General features: G+C 36.5%; 1 long non-coding RNA gene across 1 annotated transcript; it reads right to left on the bottom strand.

Moving 5' to 3' along the window:
• Window positions 1–506: 506 nt before the first annotated feature.
• On the bottom strand, window positions 507–21,246 carry LOC141276855 (uncharacterized). The gene is made up of 4 exons (XR_012327105.1): window positions 21,167–21,246; window positions 12,137–12,215; window positions 5,314–5,512; window positions 507–621 (listed from the first exon to the last, which is right to left on the bottom strand). It is a non-coding gene; the product is annotated as an uncharacterized lncRNA (long non-coding RNA).
• Between the last annotated feature and the right edge of the window lie 6,531 nt (window positions 21,247–27,777).

Genomic DNA, 27,777 nt, shown 5'->3' with positions numbered 1-27,777 from the left:
CCCATGCCAGGCCAATTTCTATTCAACAGTTTACAGTCATGGAGGGAGACTATGACAGTTTAATCCAAAATATATCTAGGCTTTTCACCCTAATTTGAAAATCCAACAAGAGCATCATCTCCCAAATTACCCTGGAAAATAACTGTTCTAGTGTGCAGTTTCTCTGCTCACCAATACTAACCTTTCTTCAAGGAACAGACAGAAAGAATGCTATAATTTCTATAAAAAGCACTAGTAGATTTTAAAAGATATTTTATGGTGTAAACAGAAGAGTTGTTTTTGTTTGTTTTTTAAAAATTTTTTTTGGTGTGGACCATGTTTTTTTAAAGTCTTTATTGAATTTGTTACAAAATTGCTTCTGTTTTATATTTTGGGTTTTTTGGCTGCTAGGCATGTGGGATCTTAATTCCCTGACCAGGGATTGAACCTGCACCCGCTGCATTGGAAGGCAAAGTCTTAACCACTGGACCACCAGTGAAGTCTCGACAGAAGAGTTTTATATTGCATACCTAGATCCATTTGATGTGTCTTTGAGCATCAATCGTTCCAGTTTCCATGAGTTCTCTACATTTCCAGAAATAGGGATCAGCCTCAATGACTGTCCTTCCTTCTTCCCAGATTCTGGAATGGAGATTTGGATACATAATTAAAAAGACAATACTGCTAAAGAAAACCATTAACTCTTACTCCTCTTTCATGGCCCCTGGTTTGTTGTTCCTTACTCTCTTGGCTTACTCTCCCATGGCATTTTCTGTAACACATGAAAGGTAAAGAAAAGCTAAAAATAATGCCTAAGTTAGAGCTGGTGACAAGTCTAGCATTTGACAAACAGTTCACTCTCACTACTGTCCTTGCCCTCCAGTGGTTCTAGACCAGAGACATCATCTGGTCATTTTTCTTTTGGAATCTTTGCCTTTATTTTTCAAAACTGATTTATGAAACTCTTTGTCTATGATGAGAGGGAGGCCTTTTTCATATGCATTACCATTTTTCTCATTTGCCTTTTTCTTTTTTAACTACTCTTGTGGTTTTGGTTTTTCTTTGTGTTTTTGTATGAAAGGTCTTATCTACTCTAAGATTATAAAAACATACACCTATTTTACATTTAACCAATTGTATTTCTTCAATTTTTATAAATTTAAATCTTTGATCCATCTAGACTTAATTTTTTTTATAAACATGAGATAGAATTCCAGTTTTTTTTTTTCCCAAATGGCTAAGTGGTAGTTTTGACGATGTATTTTGAATAGTATAGTTTTGCCTGTTTCTGTCCATTTAATATTCCCCTGTCAAATCCTCATTTGTACTTGCTCCTACATTGGAGTCTCTATTCTTTTCATCCTTCTTTATTTAAAAATATTTTTTCATGTAGATTGCATTTTTCCTGGTTATCCTCTTACTGATTCAATTTTCTTTATTTTGCTGTTGTTTCTTCATGTCCATTAGGTGTTGGTGTCCCCAGTATTTTGTCCTTAGTCGACTTTCCTTCTCATTTCTTATGCTCCTACAAGATGTTCTCATCTACTTACATGCTTTCAAACAGTACTCATTTGGAAAGGACTCCAAAATTGTATCCCCTTGTCTGGACTCTCTCTGGAATGCAAGAACAATCACCTATTATGTGTCTCTCTCTCTCTTTATCCTCCGTTCATCTCAAATGCAGCATATCTAAAATGGAAGCTCATCATTCCTATCTCCTGCTCAACCTAAATCTGTTCTCCTTTTTTTTAAAAATAAATTTATTTTCTTTTGTTTACTTTTGGCTGAGTTGTGTCTCCGTTACTGGGCGCGTGCTTTCTCCAGTTGCAGCGAGCAGGGGCCACCCCTCGCCGTGGTGCAGGGGGGCCCCTCACTGCGGTGGCCTCTCTTGTTGCGGAGCACGGGCCCCATGCACACAGGCTTCACTAGTGGCTTGCGGGCTCCAGAGTGCATCCTCAGTAGTTGTGGCACACGGGCCCAGCTGCTCCGCGGCACGTGGGATCTTCCACGACCAGGGCTCGAACCCGGTCCCCTGCATTGGCAGGTGGACTCCTAACCACTGCGCCACCAGGGAAGCCCCTTTTTTGCCTTTCTTAATTCACTCAAAAGCAACACTGCCCCTTGTATTGCTCAAAATGGGAAATTCAGATTCATACATTCTGATTCATAAATAGTGTTTTTGTACCTCCCTTTTTCATAATTTTCATGTTACCTCTAGTTAAGAAACATTCTCAAATACACATTCTAGCCTCAGCCATTAGTTTGCGGCTCACCTCTTGTTTAGACCATGACAAAAGCCTCTGTACTGCTTTCTCTTTCTTCAGTATCTGTACTTTTACCCACTCATCCTTTAGACGGTTTCCAGAGATACAATTTAAACACAGATTTGATCATGGTAGTTCCCTACTTAAAAGCTTTATATGTCTCCACAATACCAAATTCCTTATATTTTAACATTCTTCTTTAACGTATCGTGATCTTAACTGTGTAGTCTTTTCTTGCACTATAAACCCTGTGTTACAGCTATTTTGGGATTCTTAATATACACCAAACATGCTATATCATTTCACACCTCCAAATATTTGCCTTCAATCCACTTTTACTTCTTTGTCTGCCTAACATATACCTGTTCATCCTTCATGACTTATCTAATTTCTAGTTTTCTTTTACCTTCCCAGGTATTCCATTTTTGTCTTCATTCACTTTAAACAAACTTTCATAATAACATCTATCACAAAACATCAAAGTTACTTGTTTGAATGATTGTGCTTGAGGAAAGTTCTTTTCTTATTCATAGTGTTATCCATAGCCCTAGCAAGGTGCATGTCATATAGTAAATGTTCAAAAATTTTTACTCAAATTGAATTCAAACTTAAAGAAAATCTCTAGTAACTTTTGACCTTTTTTTTTTTTTTAACATAACAGCATACATTCTATTTACCTCATCTAGATTGACTTTCTTTTGGATGAATTACCTCTTCATCATTGATTATACTCTTTGATAGTGGAATAATTCCAGGTCCCTCTCGCCCACGACTTGAGATAATGGACCCAGTTTCTTCTCTTTGCTTTTTGGAACAGTCAGGGAATGGCATGTGAATGATACAAGGATCAGAGTGAATGATACAATGAACAGAATTAATTATGTAATAACTGAGGAACCACCTGGAGGTCAGTTGTCTCATCACCATCAACAGCAGCAGTAGTGTTAGCGCTCTAACTAGGTTATGAGACTGAGCTTGATTGCTTCTTGCTTCTTGATCATGCAGAGCTTGTCCTGTTGTTTAAATGTCACATTTTCAATGAGGTCTGCCTTGATCAACGCATTTGAAATTATAACCTCTGCATACTCCTGTTCCCTATGCTTTGCTCTACTTTTACAAATTTTCATGGTACTTATTATCTTATAACATAGTACATAATTTATTTGTTAATAATTTATCCACTCCAGACTTTTTGTGTTTCCTATTTGTATGGTATACCTTTTTCCATCTATTTGTTTTCAATCTCTGTGTCTTTATATTTAAAGTATGTCTTTCATAGGTAAGATATAACTGGAGCATACTTTTCCTTCATGATGACAAGTTCTGCTTTTTAGTGGAAAGTTTATGCCATTAAAATTTAATGCAATTATTGATGAAGTTGGATTTGGGTCTACCATTTTATTATTATTTATTTTCCCTTTGTCTCCTCTGTTTTTTGTCCTCTTCTTACTGATTTCTGACTTCTCTGGATTATTGAAATATCTTTAAGAATTTTATTTTCATTGATCTATTAGATTTTAATTATGCCTCTTTGCATATTTCAAGTGTTTACTCTAGGGATTAAAATATACATTCTTATCTCTTCACAGTCTACTTAGAACTTATATTGTGTTACTTCACAAAAAATATATATAGGAATACATACTGAAATCATATAGGTTTATAAACCACCTAAATCCTTTATGTTATAATTATCACATATATTACATCAACATACATTATAATCCCCACAAGAAAATGCTATAACTTTTGCTTTAATCAGTCTTATCAACTTTAAAGAAACTAAATGGAAAATAAGTTGTTCTTACTGAACAACTTCGTTTACCATTTCTTGTAATGCAGATGTGCTAGTGACAAACTTTTGTAGTTTTCTTTTATTTGAAAATGTTTTTATTTCTTTTTCATTCTGGGAAAAATTTTCTCCATTGGATATAAAATTCTAGATTGATCATTTTTTGTGTGTTTAAAAATTTAAATACATTGCCTTTCAATCTTCATATTTTCTAATGAGAAGTCAGACATCATTCAAATTGTTGTTCCCTCTATGTAATGTGTCATAGTTTTCTTGTTGCTTTCAAGATTTTCTCTCTGTTGTTGGCTTTCAGAATTTTTAAATTTATTTTGATACTGCTTTGGGTTAACTGAGCTTCCCAGACGATAAATGTCTGGCTTTCACAAAACTGGGGAAGTTTTTAGTCATTATTTATTCAAATATTTCCTCTGCTCTATTCTTCTTCTCCCTACACTTTTCGACTCCAATTGTATGTATATTTGAACTTCTGACATTGTTTCACAGATGCTCTGTTCAGTTTTTTTCAATCTTTTTTCTTTCTGTTTATTAGACTACATGACTTCTGTTGATATTTTCAAGTTCAAAGACTCGTTCTTCTGTTCTCTTCGTTATGCAGTTACAACCATCAAGTTCATATTTTTTTCAGATGTTAGGTATTTTGTCTCGGATTCCTATTAGACTTTTTCTATAGATTAAAATTTTTTCTCTATTAAAATTTCTTAGTTTTTCTCTACAAACTTATTTTTCTTTACCTTATTAAACATAGTTACAGTAGTTGCTTTAAAGTTATTGCCTACTAATTCAAACATCTGGAAAATTTCTGAGCTGAACCCCACTGGCTGTATTTTCTTTTGAGAAAATACATTCTTCATATATTGAGTGACTTTAAACTATAGCGTGTAATTTGTGAATGATATTTTGTGGAGGCTCTATATTTTGTCATATTCCTCTGAACATTCCTCTGTTTATATTTCTGTTTTAGTAGGCAATATCCTTAGTTAAATGCGAACACAGAATCAGCAACTCTTGCTAATTCAGCAAGTCTTGATTCAGTAATTTTTTCCCTTTTTCTGGGCTGCTTGCAATCTGCCCTACCCTTATATGATTCCGAGATCAGAGATTTGGGCAGAGTTGTCCACAAATTTGAGCATTCTTTCTCTAGCTCTTTCCCTTCCAGTATTCTCCCCTCTACTTTACAGCAACTGTGGATGCCCCAAACTCTGCCTCTTAGTTCATCAAGCTAGAATGACCTAAATTTTCTATCAGTGTTTTTCCTACCTCATGTGGAGTCACTGGCAGCCTGTCTGTTTGCCCTCAAGATAAAGGATATAAAAACAGGAAACTCATCCTGTGTCAGTCCATATTTTATGTTTTGAGTCTTCTTCAGAATCTACATGCTTTTCTTCTCTCTTCAGAGCCTTTAGGTAATTTAATTCAATTATTGTCCAGAGTTTATAGTTGTTTTCTTTGGGAAGGCCTGTTGGTTAGAAACTTAATCAGCCACACTGGAACAGAACTCATCTAACTTGTTAATTCACTTTGTTATTATATTTTTTATCCTGGGACAAGGATTTTTTTCAACACTGATGTGAGAAATGTTTGCAGCACAGTTAATACTCAATATATGTCTGTACAATGACAATTAATAGATTTTTTAAAAGATGAAAAAATATATAATATACATTGGGAAAGAAGTACAATATCACTAGAATCAGGAAGATACAAATTTTAAAGGTGTGATATCCATTCACACTCATCAGGTTGGCAAAAGTTAAATTCTGAGAGTACCAAGGATTGGCAAACATGTAGAGAAATGGAAACTATAACACACTGTTAGTGGGAGTGTAAATTAGTCACTATTGGATAGTAATTTTCGTAAAGTTGTAGAAAAATCCCAGCACTTATGCACAGAGACACAAAAATGTACGTAAATATTTGCAATAGTATAGATTTATAGTAACCAAAAAGCTCATAAACATGAGGCTATAAGTAAAATGCAATATATTTATACAAAGGAATATTATAAAGAAGCTCAAATGAATAAAATAGAGATACAAGTTTCACCATGGAAAAACGTGCAAACACAATATTAAATTTAAAAGACTGATGGATATACATGGCATGGTACTATTTATATATGTATTTAAAGATGAAAAAGCAATATTGTATGTCTTTATGGCCCATGTCATAAATCTACATAAACTTGCGTGAGAATACTATATACTAAATTTAAATGAGTAGTTAACCGTGGGCAGTGAGGCAAATGGTATCAGGAAGCAGATTCACAGTTTTAATGTTCTGTTTCTTAAGTAGATGGTAAGTACATGGTTATTCATTATATTATAATCCATACATTTTAAAACCCACATATAGCTGAAATACTTCATCTAAAAATGGGGATAACAATAATACTTACAAATAGTATCGTTTTGAGAATTAAGTGAGGTAATAATATAACCTTAGTAAAATGATTAAAAATTGGTGAGGTGGGTATAGATTTTCTGTAAAATGACAATAATCAGAAGTTGCAATAAAAAACGACATAATGAAAATACCTAGCAATATCAATAAAGGAAAATATTTAAAAATGTAATAAATGAGACCAATATTAAAATTCACTCTATTACCAGGATAGATATATACCAATTCATATAATGGAAAGATAAGCTGGGCCTCTAGATAAGAAGATTCAAATTTGCAGAGATGTTACTCCTTTAAAAACCAATTTATGTGTTAATCATATCATAAACAAAACGTAAAGGTAAATTACTAACAGGGAAGTATACTTTTAAAAATTTTGGCAGAGTGATAATATTTGAATAATAAGAACTCTTTTTAATCAATAAGAAAAAAAATAAGACTCCATAATTTTAAAATAGGCAAAGGAAACGAGCAGGTAATTTACAAATGGTAAAATATAAGTGACCAATAAATACACATAAAATGCTCAATGACACTAAAAATCTGAACTATAATATTTAAAAAGTAGTAAGTTTTGCTTTATCAAATTAGCAAAGATTTTTAGTAATCTAATAATACTGACTGGGGCAGGATTTCTTGTAATAGTGTCAGGAAAAAGTCAAGAAGATTCCTCCACAGATAAATAAACATTTAAAAACATGAGCAAAAAATACTAAAAAACAATCATTTGAAGGCACCAGAAAACATCCAACAGTGGGCAGAAACTTGAGAAATATTTATTCTAGAAAGAGTACCATTACAATGGGCAAGAACTCCAACTGTGTGGCTTTCTGGTCTGGGGAAGCTCCACAATTACCCCAGGTCAGATGGTGAGAAACCACAACCTTAACAGCTTGAAGCGGTAGATTAGTTCAGAGCCGTACAAGACCTGGAAATTATATACTTCCAAATCTGAACATAAACTCTGCCCAAATTCCTGCACGACTCCTAAATTAATATTTCAAAACTGATAAATAAATAAATAACAGTGTACAATCGTGACAGAATAATGCAAAACAATTAAAATATCTTTGAAGATTACTTAACCTAAAAAGATGCCATGTGGAAATTCTAAGATTCAAAACTGTATATACAGTGTGTCCTCATTTTTGCAGGAAAAACAAGGAAAGAACAGAAAGAAGGAAGAAAGGCAGACTTTATACCTATATTTCAGGTGTTAGCTCTCTTCTTTGCCTCTTGCTCCAACAGGACATAGATATTCTTAAGTGAACTCACATCCAAACCTTCACTGCCCTGAATGTGTATTCTCTCATAATGTAGGTCTGTCTGAAAATGTGCTGAGATATATTTTGGATCCTTTTCCTACCATTGCCTTCAGAATATCTTCATGATTTTTTTTTTAGTGGATGATTGTAGGTATCAAACCGCTTTTATATTTAGATTCTATTAGCTGCTGTAAGTGAACGAGGTAGTATTTCTATTTTAAAATGTCAATACTTGATATTAGTCAGAAGTATGTTTTGAGACTATTTACACATGATGAAAAATGTCTGATGTGAAACTACAAATGTTCTCAAGTTCTTTCAAAATTTATTTTAGAGTACATGAACCAATAATTTGAAGACCACTCCCTAAAGAATCCTGTTAAACAAAAACCTTAGTGAGTAATGTAAATTCTACTGAAGATCTTATAGGAGACATAGCTCAGCAAACAGTTTTAAAACATTTTACTAGATGTTTTCCTAGCACTTTTAGAGCACACTGCCATGGGAGTTTTTGATTTGGTTTTCCCTGTTCTCTCATACTCACAGATTTACAAGTTTCCTTCTCTGCTCTTATATACGTCACCAGCTTCTAGCTCTAGATTCTTGCACTTAAATTTACATCTGAGCTTTGTCCTACAGAGCACTTAGCCCTCTTATAAGCCAGTTCAGCAACCATCTTTGCTTACTTCAGTTTATCTTTTGGGCTATTCCTTCATGAAAATTATACCATCTTTTGTAAAAATATACATATGACTGGAAGAAACTTCTCCAAAATTTTAATACGTATAAGAAATTTTACTTTTCTTTTTTACGCTTTTCTGTAATTTTTTCAAAATGTCCACAAACACCTTGTTACTTTACAATAAAAAAAAAAGAAGCTATGAAAAATTAGATGAAATACTAAAAGAAATGGGATAAATATATATGGGAACTTAAAATGATAAAGGTAGCTTCGCAAGTCAATGGAAATGGGATGTAATAGAATTACAAAGAATTCAATGTAATAGATAAACAGTAATTTTAATAACCTGGAGGAAAATACAGCTTAATGTTTAACTGATCTTAAATATGGGAGGATATCCTAGGTATTGTTGATCTAAAACAAATAGACTGCCAGATATTTCTCCAGCAAAGCTGGGTTTGTTTAGGGTCAGAAGAGAATTTCAGTCTGGGCTCTGCAACCATGGTGAGCCATGTGCAAGTCCCCTCATGGCAAGGGAAGGAAAATGTTTTTATATAGGGGAAAAGGCAGTTGGGAGGGCTATAGTAAACAAAGATTCCATGGCTTTTCATTGGCTGAGTCCTTGATAGGAAAGAAGAGGAGTCTTTCTTCTTCCTGCTATTATTGCTGGGTGTGCCAGCTCCCCCTTCCCATCTCCCAGCTCTTTCTAATTGAGGTTTCTGTTTAGCAATATTTTATATTTCCCCCTTTTGATCAAGATCTTTCTCTGAAAGCACTGCTGATCAAGAGTCAAGTTTTCTAGTTTCAGTGGCTTTCTGGCTCTCAATGCTAGGAAGGACCTTTCCTGAGTGTAGTGTCTCACGTTGGAGGAAAAAATGTTGGCTAATCTATTGAGGTTACATACAACTAACAAGAAGGGGAGACTCTCAGGCACTTTTATGTAATGTCCATGTGTTATCAATATCATAGGCATTAGAGATCATCTGAAGCATCCTGTCACCATCAAATGTTTGACACAAACTTCCAATAAGTCTGGTCCAAAAGTCTTGGGAGAGCTGTCTCATCAGACATCATCTGCTTCAATTCTGGGAAATCTTTACTTTCAGGTCACCAAATGATGTGCGATTCCAGTCAGGGTACAGTACCTTTTCTAGGAGTGTCACATGAATCCAAGGGTCTTTTCCTTGGAATTTGGCAGTAAAGTGTTGGTTAGCAGTACCTGACAGGGGTCTTTCCAGTGAGGTTGAAGAGCATTCTTCTGGAGGTGTCTTTTCCCACAAATGAAATCTCAGGTTGCAATGTGTGATGCTTATGGTCTTTGTCTCCCAAGAGAACACTGTATAAAGATTGCTCCACCAAAACATGGTTATTTTTAATAAAAGCAGTAAGGCCTTTGCAATATCAGAGTATCTCTCATTGTATCAGTGTGGGTCAAAAGAAGGAGAAGCCAAGTACATTGGGCATCCTGTGACTATCTCAAATGGTGAGAATTTATGAGTTCCAAAAGGCATAGATCTAAGATTTAGAAGGACCAATGCCAGTATCTTGGCCAAGGTATTCGGTTGGAAGGCCTCTACAAATTTTGTCAACTGAACATTAATAATGACACTTGATAAAGAAGATGTGGCACATATATACAATGGAATATTACTCAGCCATAAAAGGAAACGAAATTGAGTTACTTGTAGTGAGGTGGATGGACCTAGAGACTGTCCTACAGAGTGAAGTAAGTCAGAAAGAGAAAAACAAATACCATATGCTAACACATATATATGGAATCTAAAAAAAAAAAAATGGTTCTGAAGAACCTAGGGGCAGTACAGGAATTAAGATGCAAACATAGAGGATGCACTTGAGGACATGGAGAAGGGGAAGGGGAAGCTGGGATGAAGTGAGAGAGTGGCATGGACATATATACACTACCAAATGTAAAATAGCTAGCTAGTGGGAAGCAGCCACATAGCACAGGGAGATCAGCTTGGTGCTTTGTGACCGCCTGGAGGGGTGGGATAGGGAGGGTGGGAGGGAGAGGCAAGAGGGAGGAGATATGGGGATATATGTTTATGTATAGCTGATTCACTTTGTGATACAGCAGAAACTAACACACCATTGTAAAGCAATCATACTCCAATTAAGATGTTAAAAAAATCTTAAAAAAGAAAAATAATAATGACACTTGAGTCTTAATAGAGCATTCGACTAAACCAGAGGATTAAGAGCGGTAAGCACAGTGAAAATTTTCTAAAACCAGCCAAACACTACTAACTTGTTTAAGTACCTAGACAGTACAATGGGTTCCTTGATAGCCATGAGTTTGATAACAGTTCTCAGGTAGGTATAATTTTTTCCAAATGAACTTTAGCCACAGAAGAGATAGTAGTCTGTTTGCAAGTGAAGGCTTCAGTACAGTGTAAAAATATACAGACTATGACTAAACTATATTCATATCCATGAGATGGAGGAAATTGTATGAAATCCACTTGCCAGGTCTCAGATGGTCCATTAGGCAGTTTAAAATGTTGGAGAGCAGTATGAACAGGCTTCCTTGGGTTGTACTTCAGACAAGTGGAACAAGTGACGTAGAGGATTTTTGTGGCCTTGTTAATATTTCCCCACCAATGCTGATCCATGAATGCTATCCTGTTGTCAGTAGACCAATGGTTCAATGCAGGCACAGTGGTGAGGAGTGGGCATTTTAGAGTCTCTGTTAGGACTGGGTTGTTATTTGGGCCAAACCAGAGCTTTCTCTTTTTATCAAACAAACAACTGTTGAATTTCAAATCTTGTTTTTCCTTTTCTGAGGCCAACTGTTGGGCTTCTCTAGCCAGTTTTTCTAAGTATCATGTGGGAAAATATCCCTTGGGACCATGACAGAGATTTGGCTGCTCTTGGTCCCCGTAAAGGCAGCATTTCTTGTGGAAATATCAGCAAGGTGATTTCCCTTAGCTTTCAGAGAGTCAAGTTTAAAAAGCCTCAGAATTTTAATAATAGCTAAAGTGGCAGGTAAAAGTATTGCACCCAATAACTCCTAAACACGGGGACATTTACTTTTTTTTTTTTTTTTTTTCCCTAGAAAGGCTGTTGGAGCAGAGGCTGGTAAAGAGGGGATTAGATTCAGGGCTTATTTATTTATTTGTTTATTTTTTTAAATTTTATTTATTTATTTTTGGTTGCATTGGGTCTTCGTTGCTGTGTGAGGGCTTTCTCTGGTTGCAGCGAGTGGGGGCCACTCTTCACCACGGTGCACGGGCCTCTCACTGTTGCGGCCTCTCTTGTTGCGGAGCACAGGCTCCAGATGCACAGGCTCAGTAGTTGTGGCTCACGAGCCCAGTTGCTCCGCAGCATGTGGGATCTTCCCAGACCAGGGCTCGAACCTGTGTCCCCTGCATTGGCAGGCAGATTCTCAACCACTGCGCCACCAGGAAGCTCCATTTACATTTTTTTATTCCTCTGGAAGTAAGGAAGCCATGTTGCTTCCACAACTTTCCAAAATCATGAGCTACTCCTCTGAAAGCATATCTACTATCAGTGTAAATACTGGATGTTTTGTCCTTGGCTAAAGTACAAATCAGTGGAAGAGAACATAATTCTTCCTGTTGAGCTGAAGTAACCATAGGTAAAGATGATGCCCCATCAAAATCTAAAGGAGTTGCAATAGCATACCCAGCAAAACATTTGCCATTGTCACCATTTAAATAAGAACGACCAGTGAACCGTGAGAAGTCAACGTTACCTAGAGGATCTTCCTGTAGATCATCCCAAGGAGTGAAGAGGTGATCCATCAGCATAAGCCGTCCTGAAGGACTTCACTGCTGATGGAAGGGAAAAGAGTATCTGGGTTAATATAATTATAACATAAAAGAGTTATGTGAGAAGCATTTAACAAAAGGACTTCATAGGAAGTGAGGCGGCTGGCTGAGGAATGGTGCGTGTGATGAGAATTCAAGAAAGTTTCTACTGCATGAGGTACAAAAATAGCTAAAGGGGATTCCCACAATGATTTTCTTGGTGGTCTTAACCAAAGGACAGTGGACACAATGGCTCTAAGACAAGAGGTATCCCTGTGCCACAGGGTCCAGTTGCTGGCTCTAATACCTTATGGGCTGTTGTTGGTCCCTATGTTTGGGGGTGTGTACCCCAAGGGCATTCTCTTCCTTTTCATATACAAAAAGGAAAACGGGAGTCTGATAATTGGGATGCCCAAGGGAAGGAGGGGTCATCAAACTCTCCTTTAAGACTTTGAAAGCTATGTTCTCCAGTTCTTCCCATAAAATTGGGTCACGTTTGTTATTGTTTAGTAAAACATACAGAGGTTTGGCCCTGAGAGAGAAATTTGGATCCAATTCTGGCAATAACCAACTTGTCCGAGAAAACCTCACAATTGGTGCTTAGTTTTGGATTTTGGGAAACTTAGGACACCATGAAGTCTATCTGATCTAGGTGTAGTCCTTATTCTCATGTCAGATGCCATAAATATCACACCTGGGTCTGGGCAAACTGCAATTTTTCTTTGGTGACCTTATATTCCCTTAAGGCTAAAAACTTTAGTAAGGAGGCTTGAGAATGAGAACAAAGAAGCAAATCATCCACATATTACAACAAAGCAGAACCCCTAGGGAACTTCGTACCATTCAAATCAACCTCCAGGATTTGTGAGAAATAAGAAGGATTCTCTGAGGCATTACTGTCCAGGTGAATTGTTTTTCTTCCCAAGTGAAGGCAAAAATGTATTGGCTACCTTCATCAACTGGAATACTAAAGAATGCACTGCATAAATCAATATACAGTAAAGAATTTCCTTTCAGTGGGAATGGATATTAGTGCCACATGAGGGTTAAGAACAACAGAGTGTCGGACGGATAACAATGTTGTTTATTGCTTGGAGGTCCTGGACAAACCTCCCCACTGAGCCCTTAGGTTTTCTTACTGATAAAATGGGAATGCTACAGGGTCTGGTACAAAAGATAATGAAACCTGAGCCTTGTAATCTTCTCCTATAGGCTTTATGCCTTGAAGGGCTGCTTTACCTCCAGGGTATTCATTCATCCTGGGAAGAGATTTTGAGGAAATTATGTGGATCTTGATGGGTGGTCCACCGTGAATTTTGCTGATACCAGTTGAAGATTTTGCCCATAAGGAAGATGGTAGCTGAGTCAAATTGGGACAAATGATTGGTGTTTCCAGAATTTTCTCTAGTACCATCAGAGATGGGACAAATAAAAGGCATCAAAGATACTATTTAATTCACCTGGTTGGTTACTTTGACAACTACTGCCAAATACTAGAATTATTAACCCCTTTTGGGAGAAAGAAATTCTAACATTATATTTCTCTAAGAAGTCTTGGTCTATAAATAGGTAGAGGTGGAGGAACTAAGTAGAAAAGAGTGTGTATCTCTCAAATGGCTTAAACAAAAGGGAATATGTTCAGAGACAGGAACCTCTTGAGGTTCACTAAGAACTCCACTATTTGAACTGGTTTACTACTCTGACACAAGCGCTGCTCAATAGAGTGGGGTTGAGCACTGAAAGTATGTCTCCATTGTCAGTTTGGACTGGAAGAGATTCATCCTCATCTGGAGAAATGTTTCTCCAAGCTGAGTCAGACACAGGATTGGGAAGAGCACCTGTAGTTCCCTGGAGTCCCATCATGAAGAATTGGGAGGATGTTGGAAAGGCTGGTTAGAGGGTTCATGGTGTTTTAAGTTAATTTTAAGATTAACTTAAAATCAAGTAATCAAGAAATAGTCAACAACAATTTCTTATGCTTGCAAAGTTCTCAGTAGAATGCTATTTAGCTTTTGCATATTATTGCCAAGAGAATGAGAATTCCATAATGATTATTTTTTGTAGTAGTTTTTACTGCATCTTAACCTTAGCTTATCACATAAAGGTAATTATTGTCTGCTGAGCATTTAGACAAAGAAGTAAAAGCCTTTTTAAAATTGTCTGTAGTGGGTGTCAATATTTTTCTTTTAAGTGATAAGCCTACTATTACAGTATTTCATTTAAAAGTACAGTTTTTCCTATACCGAGGTTATTTATTGGAATTGACTATTTCTATATAATCTGTTTATAATTTTTGATATTGCAATATGTAGCATAAACAGAAATACATTTCATTGAGGCAGAATTCTTTCAGCAGAGCTGCTTACCTGGATTTGTTGTCTTTGGGTAAAGAATCTTAAGTCAAATAGTCAAGTCAGTTACTGTTCAGGTGTGCATATTTGAATAACTCTGGGGTTCTTTACCTTAGATAAGAGGTATACTGATGTATGAACGGGTAAAAGTAAGTATGAAGATGTATGAAGATAAGACTCATATAGCTCTTACTATATGCCAAGGACTGTTCTAGGCCACTCATATGTAATAACTCATTTAATCTTTACAACAACCTTAGAAGGAAGGTACCATCATTATCTCCTTTTGAAAGTTAAAGACATTAACTTCCCAAGGTCACATAGGTATGAAGTGCTAAAGTCAAGATTTGAAACCTCAAAGCCTAGCTCCAGTTCAACTCCTTAACCATTATAATATATTGCCTCTCACAAACATGGACCTTTTGGACAATAATTTGACTCATATTTAAGAATTTATAAATTATATAAAGATACCCTGTTTTCAATTTCCAGATCTATTAGCCAACCCTGAGCAAGAACAACAAACCGGGAGGCATCACATTTCCTGACTGCAAAACGTATTACAAAGCAGCAGTAATCAAAAGAGTATGGTACTGGCATAAAAACAGATACACAGATCAATGGAACAGAATCAAGAGCAAAGAAATAAACCCATGCATATACTGTCAACTAATTTTCAACAAGGGCACCAAGAATACAAAATGGGGAAAGGATGGATAGTCTCCATGGTGTTGGGAAAATTGGATATCCACATGCAAAAGAATAAATTTGGATCGCTATACCGCACCATACAGAAAATTCAACTAAAAATCGATTAAAAAGTTAAATGTAAAATCTGGAACTATAAAACTTCTAGAAGAAAACATAGAGGAAAACACCCTTGGCACTGGTCTTGGCAATTGTTTTTTGGATCTGCCACCAAAAGCACAGGCAACAAAATAAAAAAATAAACAAATGGGACTCCAGCATACTAAAATGTTCCTACACAGCCAAAGAAACAATCAACAAAATGAAAAGGCAGCCTATAGAATGGGAAAAAAATATTTGCACACCACCTATCTGATAAGGAGTTAATATCCAAAATTTATAAGGAACTCCTTCAACTCAATAGCAAGAAACAAATAACCTAATTTTAAAAATGAGCAAAGTACCTGAATAGGCATTTCTCAAAGAAGACAAAAATGGCCAATGGGTACCTGAAAAGGTGCTCAACATCAGTAATCATCAGGGAAGTGCAAATTAAAACCACAATGAGATATTACCTCACACCTACTAGGATGGCTATTATTTTTTTAAAAAAAGAAGATAACAAATGTTGGTGAGAATATGGAGTAAAGGGAACGCTGGTACATTGCTGGTAGGAATGTAAATTGACAAAACCATCATGGAAAACATCAACGTTCTCCAAAAAATTCAAAATAGAACTAGCAATCCCACTTCTGTGTATTTACCCAAACAAACTGAAATCAAGATCTCAAAAAGGTAGCTTCAGTCCCATGTTCATTGCAGCATTATTCACAATAACCAACATATGGAAACAACCTAACTGTCCATTAATGGATGGATGAATTAGAAAATGTGGTATGGAATATTATTTAGCCTTAAAAAAGAAGGAAATGTTGCCATTTGTGACAACATGAATGGACCTGGAAGACATTATACTGAGTGAAGTAAGCCAGATACAGAAAGATAAATACTGTATGATCTCATTAATATGTGAATCTAAAATAGTCAAACTCGTAGAAGCAGAGAGTAGAATGGTGATTGCCATGCACTAGGGATGGGGGGAAATGGGGAGGTGATGGTCAAAAGGTACAAAGTTTCAGTTATACAAGATAAATAAGTTCTGGAGATCTTCTACTTAGCATAGTGTCTATAGTTACCAATTCAGTATTATATACTTAAAATTTTCTAAGAGGGCAAATCTTACGTTAAGTGTTCTAAACACACATACATGCACTACTACTGCTACTACTAGTAGTACTACTACCACTACTAATAAAAAAGGAGGTAAGAAGAAACTCTGGGAGGTGATGGATATATCCATGGTCTTGATGGTGGTGATGGTTTCACAGGTGTATACTTATTCAAAACTCATTGAGTTGTATACAATAAATATGTACAACTTTTTACATTTCAGTCATACCTCAATAATGCAACTTGAACAATTCCAAGTATTCTATTATAACTGGTATAGTAGCAAACTCCACTAAGTTTAGTCTACTTCAGATGTCCATTCATTCTACAAATATTTATTGCTGTGGGTGAATACTTTTAGTAGACCTCTTGTTTTTGTTTATTCTGCACCCATTCTTTTTACTGATAGCAGCATTCCTATTTTGTTTGGGAAACTACACATTCCCCACCATAAGCCTTAGATGTGCCCAAACTAGCTTAATAGGACTCTATCATGAAAATTTGAATGTTAAGCAGAGTTTTACAAGGATAGAAAATAGCAGTGATTTTTCTTTATAGTATGGTCTCACTCATTTGTTCATCCTGCTTTCTAGCTCACTGTAACTACCATGTTACCTACCTTTTTTTAAAAATGGTTCCTCAGTTTTTCTTTTGATGTTGTGGGCTAATCCATGCCCTTTTGATAATTTTTTTTTTTTTTTTGGTTAAGTTAGCCTGAGTGTATTTGTTGCTTGCATACAAGCTAATAGTTGATAGAGAAATAAAACTGAATCCTTCTCTCATAGAACTTATAGTCTAGTAGGAGAGGCTACTATATCAATAAAAATATTAATAAAAATGTTAATTCCTCATAGAAAATACTCCTATCACATGCAGAGTTAACCGTATGACAATAAGGGAAGTATGGGAGGCCAAAGACGTACATAAGAATGAATCCACATTGGACTTGCTAGGTCAGGAAGATTTCCTCAAAGCATTAGTGCTTAATGTGACATGAAAGATCAATGAAAGTTTCTTGGCAAAAGGAAAGTATCTAAGGCAGAGAGAGTAGCATATATAATGGTCTGAAGGTGATGATGTGATATATTGATAAAGTCAGGGAAATGAAGGAAGGACACTTGCTGTGACTGTACCATATAGATTGGGAAAGCATAGAAAGACTACTTTGAAAAGATAAAATCATGCATGGCTTTGTGAGCAGTGTTAAGGAATTTGGACATTGGTTTAAAAGTACTGAGGAGCCATCTAAGGAATTTAAATGAGAAAGAGACAAAATTAATTTTTAAAAATTAAAGATTTAAGAAAAATTGCTCGAGCAATGTTGGGAATTTACTGGAATAATTTAAGCCCAGAGGCAGGGAGGTCAGTTTGGAGGTTGCTTTAGTAACCCAGTCCAAATCTGACTGTGGACTGATCTAATGTGGAGGCAGCATTTGCAGCAACACGTATGGACCTAGAGAGTATCACACTAAGTGAAGTAAGCCAGACGGAGAAAGACAAATACCATATGATATCGCTTATATGCGGAATCTAAAAACATGATACAAATGAACTTATATACAAAACAGAAATAGATCGACAGACATAGAAAACAAACCTATGGTTACCAAAGGGGAAAGGTGGGGAGAGGGATAAACTAGGAGTTTGGGATTAACATATACACACTACTATACATAAAATAGATAATCTACAAGGACCTACTATATAGCACAGGGAACTATACTCAATATTTTGTAATAAACTATAAGGGAAAAGAATCTGAAAAAGAATATATATAAGTACATGTATATATAGATATGTATATACGTACACGTATATATAGCTGAATCACTTTCTTATACATCCGAAACTAACACAACATTGTAAATCAGGTTTACTTCAATTTAAAAAAAAGAGTATTAGAAATGAAAAAAACGTATTCAGGTTTTCAAAACGTGTCCTGATTTTAAAATTTTAGAGTGTTATTAGTACAATAAAAGATGGCTTTTTTTTTTTTTTTTTTTTTTTTTTTTTTTTTGCGGTACGCGGGCCTCTCACTGTTGTGGCCTCTCCCATTGCGGAGCAATGGCTCCGGACGCGCAGGCTCAGCGGCCATGGCTCACAGGCGCAGCCGCTCCGCGGCATGTGGGATCTTCCCGGACCGGGGCACGAACCCGTGTCCCCTGCATCGGCAGGCGGACTCTCAACCACTGCGCCACCAGGGAAGCCCGATGGCTTTTTTTTTTTCTTTTTTTCCTAATAAAAAAATAAAGTGGAAGCAGCAGGGATGGAGGATAGTTGTTTCATGGAGAAAGATGACAGGACTAGAACTCTGGGAAGATGGCTGCCTGAATGCTGCTCTCTTGCTCTTTGCAGCCATGCCTGTGTTTTTATAACTCTCCTACCTTAAATGGTGGTAGGCACTATGAGACACAGGGCCCAAAATGTCTTATAACTCAAGGTAGTCCAAACAGATGAAAATGAGTGGCTTTTCCCCTTCTCAGGATATGATGTCTGTGGAGGACAAACTCTAGGGTGGCTCCCATGATCACATGGTGTTCATGCTCTTGTGAGATTCCCTCCCCCTGAGTGTGGGCAAGACCTGTAACTTGCTTCTAGCCATATAGAATATAGCGAAGATGGCAGGACGTACCTGATTATGCATACCTGAACACATTATATAAGATTGTCATCCTTGTCTTGAGAGAAGGCTCCCTTACTCACTAGTCTTGGTGAAGCAACCTGCTCTGCCATGTTGTGAGTTGCCATATAGAGAGGGCCACACAGCAAGAAGATGAGGGAGACTTGAAGACAAAAGCCAGCAAGGAACTGAGGCCCGTGGTCTGGCAGCCTACGAGGAACTGCGTACTGCCAACAAACAAGTGGGCTTAAAAGCAGACCCTTTCCCAGTTGATCCCACATGAAAACTCAGCACTAGTGGAAACCTTGATTATAATCTTGCAACGAACCCACCTGGACCATGCCTGGATTCCTGCCCAACAGAAACTGTGAGATAATAAATGTGTGTTGTTTTAAGATGCTAAGTTTGTGGTGACATTGTAATGCAGCAATAGGTAATTAATACAATGGCCAAGTATTATAAAGCAGCATATTCTGGAAAGAATATAGCTGGTGACAATTTGTGACCCCTGAGGAAACCAGACACTGGCTGCATGCCTGGTCTCCTTGGCCTCCGAAAGCTTAAAAAGAGAACAAGGTACCAGTGAAGGTAAGTATTGGGAGGCTTGCTCTAGTTGCTTAGGGATCATCTGGCTTTAAATCCCCAGGAAACAAGGGGAGACAATGTGACAACTTCTGCACTGTGGAATGGCTGACACTGAGGATATTCTAGCAATCAGACATGAGCCCGACAAAGAATAACAACCCTTCTGAGGAGGCCCAGTAGCCAGGGCAAAAATGTCAGTCAGCGTACCTAGAGTCCACATAGAGTGAAATAATTTCTAGAAAGAAATTGGTGCCCATAAGAATAGAACAAATAATAAAGCACTTAGGTAAAGTCAAGTCTAACTAAAAAATGTAATTTTTTATTAATTATTAATTTCCCAATGTAAATTGGGTAAATTTAAGGAAAGAATGATCACGGTTGATTGCCAAATTAATGATTTGGAACTTCAAAAGGAAGATTATTGTAAAAGGACAAGGGAAAAAGGGATTACTTACAGTGTTTTAGGCATATTATATGAAAAATAAAAACACATACATATCCTGGAAATAATTTCAAAATCCAAGAAATAGAGAAAAATCCTGCAAATAACAAGTAATCTGTAAATGAAAAGCATCAGGCTTCTCTTCTGCAACATTGGAAGCTAGAAGATACTGGAATAACATCTCCTAGTACTAAGAGAAATTACTGAACCCAACCAAAATATTACCTGTGATAGTGAAAGAAAGATATGTGTAAAAATTCAGAGATCCAAATATATTGTTAGGTATGCTTTCCAGGGAAAATAAGGATGAAAGTTCACTAACCAAAACAAATAAACAATAAAACACCAGAATGAAAACTGCATAACAGAAAAAGATGAGAAGAAAGATGGTGGTCGATAAACTTAGTTATAAATATATAATTACTCTAAAGGTCTGGGAATTGTTAACATGGGTTGGTAGCTCCATACTGAAAAGGAATTTCTTGATAATAACCTAAAAGTGAAAGCATTAAATTCTCTGAAATAAAATCTTGACGCGGGGGTGAACTTAGAGTGAGGGAAGAAGTCAGAATATTCCAGAGTTCTCATTTTGGGTGAGGATGAGGCGAAAGAGGAAAAGGAAGAAGGAAGTGAAATTTTACAAGAGCTCAGTTGAGAGCTGTTGAATTCCATAGCACTTCCTTTATAATACTATTCAATGACTGGGCATTTCAGTCATTTTTTAGTAGGTTACTGAAGAATCACTTCATGCCCAATAGCTCATGAATCACAATACTATAAATTACCATTATACCATCTACCTCACCATTTTTCTCCACTTCTGCTAAGCACCTTGGAACTTTAACACAGTAAAGAGCTTTTTCATTCAGTAAATCATTAATGAGTGACAAGGGCTATGTATATTCAGTGGGGTTTTCCTAAATGCTTTGTTTCTTTTGACAATTACTAAAATTGCTATTTTGGGTACCATCAAATGTATGATCTCCACACTCCTAACAATTCTTCCAACTGCAGGAAGGTTGGAACTGCAGCAACCTAAAAAAGTACCTGTAATGATTACCCTTCAGTGCTGCACAGCATCTCTCCAGGTAACACCCCTTCTCATGGTCCTTAGCCTTCCTGGTATGATCTGTATTCTTGGGTGTTCAAGCATTTTTGCCTTGTGAATGTGTTTCTCTTTGCTATTTTGAATCCTTGCCTCCACTATGATGGCCTAGGTATGTGCAGTCTCTGCAATAACTCTTGTCACTAAACTCTTTTGTCTCCTCACAATGTCTGCTACATAACCCTCTAGGCTCTAGCTCTGGCTTAGCACTTCAGGCTCCCTTTTGCCCAAGGAGGTAAGTTCAGACAAATTGCATTGTAGATAATGTTTTCCATGGCAGATTACTTTCTCAAATGGAACCTTACTTAGAACCCTGAAAACAGCTTGTTTCTCATTAGGGGAGCAAGAAGCCCATGCACTCATCCTTTTAATCATGTGAAGACCTTCAGGAGAATATTTCCCAAACATAAACCCTTGTATACACCATCACTTCTAGTTTATTTAACAATATTCTTTAAGGAGGATCACTTTTATTCTTAAATAAATTTAGTTAAAAATCAAAACGTAGGTTTGAAAGCAGGAAGGACCACAGTTCCACATGATAGAACTGAACTAAGGCTTGAGATGTCAAAATAGAACCCAGAGAAGTGGTCTGGGGCTGGCTGTCCAGGTTCCAAGACCTAGTACACAAGAAAAGAGGAGGATGGTAAGAGCAAGGGGAAGGAAAGAAGCGGCTGGACCTCAGCTACCCAATCAACATCTGGAAGATGTTGAGAAGGCAAAACTGAATAAAGAAAAAGAAAAAGAAGAGGGGAAATTGGAGGACAGTGAATCTGAAATCAATAGAGAGATGCTGAAGCCACAGTGTCAGTAGTTTCGCAGATACTATTGATATTATCACAAATACTGAAGAAGGAGCTCTGAACTGAGAGGAATTTGAAGCTGTGTGGATGGATATGGGAATAGGGGGTGGGCTGAGAAAATGGGAACCTAGGGACTAAAATTTAGGCAGGGTAGTTGTTTGGGAAAATAGGGGTGAATGGGGAGTACAAAGAAGCAGTTGAGGCCCAAGTTGAGAAGCTGAGAGAATTAAAGAAAGGAAGGCGGCATTGCTAAAATGAGAGTTGAGGGATGATAAAGGGCCAAGGAATGGCTGCAGGGAGGTAAGCCAGGGTCCCTAAAACATGCCAGGGAGTTTGTGAGGCTCCAATCAGCATCTGATGAGTGAGGTTGAAGCGTCATTTTGGCATTAACTAAAATATTCCTATCAACCAGTGGTATGTCTTGAATGGCACCCTGGCAAACCCTGATACAGAAAAAGGTCTCTGGGTCAAAGTGTGGCTTTCTTAAGCATTTGGATGTGAAATCTAGGACAATTTATGGGAAAGAGGACCAACTATAACCCCCATATTCATGTCCTCTTGCATTTTATCTAGTTGGTTTACAGGGAAGCACAAACATTGTGAGAAGGAAGAAGGTTACTGTTAGAAGGAGAAACCTGCATTGCGTCTGATTTCATGGTATTCTAGGTAAGCAATTATATAACACCACTGAAGGGAATAATGGCATTTATTCATATAGTAATATTAAATATACTGTATTCAGGGATTTTAAAAAATGTCTTGGCCTGGAAAACGTTACAGGGTATAGAGGCGTTAACCTGTGCTTAAAACTTTAATAGCTAAGCCATCTTGAGAGCTGATGATCATTAACACAACTTGGAACTACAAATCTGAATCCAGAAAGCTTTGAAAAAAAATATTTATCATTATCCCAGGTCCTTTAATGGGAGAGGGTTAGTGATTAAGCAATTTTCTCTCAGCTCCAGCCCATTTTCTCTGGTTGGCTTTGTGATGCTAGAGCTGATACTCTGCAAATTACATTTCTCTTTTGCCATCTGGCTCCTTGTTAAGTTTGGCCAATAGTTGGGCACTAGGGGGAAGCTAAAAAAATAGGAGAGGGAAGAAAGAATTTGCTCCTTCCTATTTGCTTGCTATTCCTATCAGTGTCACCCCACCAATGGCTCTTCTCCCTGATTTTATAAACAGTTTGTTCCAGCCTTCAGCTTTTTCTGCCATTCTCGGAATCAACCTCATTGATTCTAAGATGTGAGCCCAAGCTGCATCCATCCCTCAGAGGTATGGGTTTCAGCTCTGGTTGGCTTTCTGGGGCCCCTCCTTTAGACTTTTATGTTCTGATAATCCCAACTACCTCTCTTTGTAGAACAGGAAAACCTGGGGTTAGCAGCTGCTTCCTGTAGTTACTATCTCTGTGTTGCTTTGTGTTTCCATTTTGTAGCACCAGTACTCCAATACTAACCAATACTTAACCACCAATAAGTTAACCTCCAGTTGATTAACCAATTTCTTATATTAGATTATCTGTGATTAAACAAAAAACTGTGTGTTTCCATTTTAGTGATTGAATTCCGACTAATTCAGAGAGGTAAAGGTCTTCTACAGTGAATTACATAAAAAGCTTCTTAAAATTATCTTTAAGTTTACCACTTTCCAAATAATTCTTTTTGCAGTTGTTAAATATCAGTCCACTCACTGCCAGCCAGCTGTCCCAGCTCATGTTCCACATCTGAAAGCTGTTATCCTGCTACCAATTCCCCATTCTCACATATACATTTCAAAAATATGGGGCTTCCCTGGTGGCGCAGTGGTTGAGTCTGCCTGCCGATGCAGGGGACACGGGTTCGTGCCCCGGTCTGGGAAGATCCCACATGCTGCGGAGCGGCTGGGCCCCTGAGCCATGGCCACTGAGCCTGTGCGTCCGGAGCCTGTGCTCCGCAACAGGAGAGGCAACGGTGAGAGGCCCGCGTACCGCAAAAAAAAAAAAAAAAAGAAATAGAGAGTAGAATGATGGTTACCAGGAGCTGAGAGTGGGGGAAATGGGGAGATGTTGATCAAATGGTACAAACTTCTAGCTATAAGGTGAATAAGTTCTGGGTATCTAACGTACAGCATGGTGATTATAATTAATAGTACTGTATTATATACTTTAAAGTTGTTAAGAAAGTAGATCTTAAATGTTATCACCACATGCAAAACAATGGTAATTATATGAGGGGATATAGGTGTTAACCTACATTTTCGTGGTATTCATTTCACATTATATTCATATATCAAATCATGTTTTACACCTTAAACTTACATATATGTAAGTTCCTCATATGTAAGTATGAGGAAACTCATACTGTTTTCCATAATGGTTGTACCAATTTACATTCCCATCAGCAGTACACAAGGATTCCCTTTTCTCCACATCTTTACCAACTCTTGTTATCACTTGTCTTTTGATAGCCATTCTAACAGGTGTGAGGTGATACCTCATTATGGTTTTGATTTGCAGTTTCCTGATGATTAGTAATATTAAGCATCTTTTCATGTACCTGTTAGCCATTTGTATATCTTCTATGGAAGAATGTTTATCCAAGTCCTCTGCCCATTTTTAATTGGATTATTTTCTTGCTGTTGAATTGAGTTTGTTATATATTTTCTTCTTTGTTATATATTTTCAATATTACTCCTCATCAGACAGATGGTATGCAAATATTTTCTCCCATTCTATACATTGCCTTTTCATTTTGCTGATTGTTTCTTTTGCTGGTCAGAAGATTTTTAGTTTGACGGAGTCCCATTTGTTTATTTTGCTTTTGTTGCTTGTGCTTTTGTTGTCATATTCAAAAAATTGTTGCCAACACCAGTGTCAAAGAGCCTTTACTCTATGTTTTCTTTTAGTAGTTTTACAGCTTTGGGTCTTACGTTTAAGTCTTTAATCCATTTTGAGTTGAATTTTGTGTATGGTTATAGGGGTCCAATTTTATTCTTTTGCATGTTATTATCCAGTTTCCTGAACACCATTTATTGAAGAGACCATCTTTTCCCTACAGAGTATTCTTGGCTCCCTTGTCAAATATTAGTTGACCCTATATGTGAGGGTTTATTTCTGGGCTTTTGATTCTGTTACATTGGTCTATGTCTATATTTTTATGCCTGTACCATACTGTTTTGATTGCTATAGCTTTGTAAAATAGTTTAAAATCAGGACTGTGATACTTCCAGCTTGTTCTTTGTTCACAGGATTGCTTTGGGTACTATGTTGAATAGGAGTGGTGAGAGTGGACCTTCCTGTCTTGTTTCTGATCTTACAGGAGAAGCTCTCATCCTTTTACTGTTGAGTATGATATTAACTGTGGCCTTCTCATCTATGACTTTTATTATATTGAAGTACATAACTTCTATACCAACTTTTTTGAGGATTATTTTAATCATAAATGGATATTGAATTCTTTCAAATGCTTTTTCTGCATTTATTGAGATTATCACGATTTTTGTCTTCCATTCTCTTAATGTGGTGTATCAAGTTTATTGATTTTTTTATGTTGTACGATCCTTGCATCCCAGTGATAAATCCAATTTGATCATGGTATGTCATCCTTTTAATATTCTGTTTAATTCAATTTGCTAATATATTGGTGACAATTTTTACATTTATATTCATCAGGGATATTAATCTGTAGTTTTCTTTTCTTGTATTGCCCTTGTATGGCTTTAGTATCATGGTAATGCTGGTTTTGTAAAACAAGTTCAGGAGTGCTCACTCCTCTTCAATTTTTTTGGAATAGTTTGAGAAGGATTGCATTATTTTTCTTTAAATGTGTGGTATAATTCATCAATGAAACCATCTGGTGCTGGACATTTTTTTTTCCTTGGGAAGTTTTTGTGGGGTTTTTTTCCTGATTCATTCTCCTTATTTATTATTGGTCTGTCCATGCTAGCTATGATCAAAAAGTCTATAAATAACAAATGTTGGGAGGATGTGGAGAAAAGGGAATATTACTCAGTCATAAAAAAGAATAAAATATTGCCATTTGCATCAATGTGAATAGACCTAGATAATATTATATTCAGTGAAATATATTATATTCAGTGAAGTAAGTCAGAGAAAGACAAACACTACATGACATCATTCTTACATTCTTATATGGAAACTAAAAAATAATACAAATGAATGTGTATACAAAACAGAACAGACTCACAGATATAGAAAACAAACTTGTGGTTACAAAAGGGAAAAGGGAATGGAGGGGGGACAAATTAGGTGTATGGGATTAACAAACTACCATATATAGAATAGATAAGCAACAAGGATAAGCAACAATGGGAATTATACCCATTGTCTTGTAATAACCTATAATGGAATATTATCTGCAAAAATACTGAATCACTATGCTGTACACCTGAAACGAACACAATATTTTAAATCAACTCTGCTTCATTTATAAAACAAAAGATTTTTTTCTTCATGATTCAGTCTTGTTGTTTGTATGTTTCTAGGAATTTATTTCTTCTAGGTTATCCAATTTGCGGTTCATAATAGTCTCTTAGGATCCTTTATCTCTGTGGTGTCTTACAAGATTTCCTCTTTCATTTCTGATTTTACTTATTTGAATATTCTCTTTTTTAAAAAATCTAGCTAAAGCTTTATCAATTTTTTTTTGAAATAAAGAGCTCTTCAATAAATTTTTCCCAATTTTATTAAGCCAGTTGCTTCTGTGTTTTGAATACATGGTAAAGTGGTCAGTCCTATAGATAGTAACTCACTGATTTATTTATTTATTTATTTATTTTGCTATGAAAGTAAATTCCTTGATCAGAAACTATGTTGAGTGGAATACCATATTAATGGATAGGGCTATCATCATGTCCACAGATGATGGTGCTGGCAAAAATTCTGTTTGTAGAAAAGTCAAGTCTGTATTTATAGTAAAGGTCTATTCTATAATGAGGAATAATTTCTGCACACTCTATGATAGACAGGACCCGATGCAATCAATTGGCCACCACTGGCCAGGTAGTCTACCTAGGGAACAATATCTTATTGGAGATTTAACATTGGCCTGATATTGGTAAACTGGGTACCCACCTAATGTCATTGTTAGCTAATCATTGGTGAGGGGAAGCCCATTTTATTGGGCACAAAAATAATACCCATCCTGTCACCATGGTTCTTTGTTCATGAGCCCATTAAATTACCACTGCAGTAACTGGGGAGAAAGACTGACTGATATATATAGAGTGCTCCACGATGAGCTTTCATATGAGACATAATTATCCTCATTCTGTGTCCATTCCAAGAAATCCAATCACAAAATTTTCCCATATAAAGGGGCCTCGACTTACAATGGTTAGACTTAAATTCTTTGACTTTATGCAAGTCAGCCACAAAATCACAATGGTAAACAACTGATACACTTACAACCATCTGTACCCAAATAATCATTCTGTTTTTCACTTTCAGTACAGTATTCAGTGAATTAAATGAGATATTCAACACGTTATTATAAAATTGGCTTTATCCCATCTCTAGGCTAATGGAAGTTTTCTGAGCAGGTTTAAGGTAGGCTAGGCTAAGCTATGATGTTCAGTAAGTTAGATGTACTAAATGCATTTTCGACTTATTTTTAACCTATGATGGGTTATCAGGACATAGCCCCATCATCATTCAAGGAAGATCTGTACTTCCTTATTACAAGTAGATGAAACCATTAATGTGCAGATTATAATCAGATGGTTATGACCCACTCTTGATAAGTACAGTGTGTATATATGGGAGGG

Source organism: Tursiops truncatus, chromosome 17 (assembly GCF_011762595.2).
Source record: "Tursiops truncatus isolate mTurTru1 chromosome 17, mTurTru1.mat.Y, whole genome shotgun sequence".
NCBI classification, from domain to species: domain Eukaryota; kingdom Metazoa; phylum Chordata; class Mammalia; order Artiodactyla; family Delphinidae; genus Tursiops; species Tursiops truncatus.
Note: the sequence above shows the minus strand (reverse complement) of the source record. Positions and strands in the feature narration are given on the sequence as shown.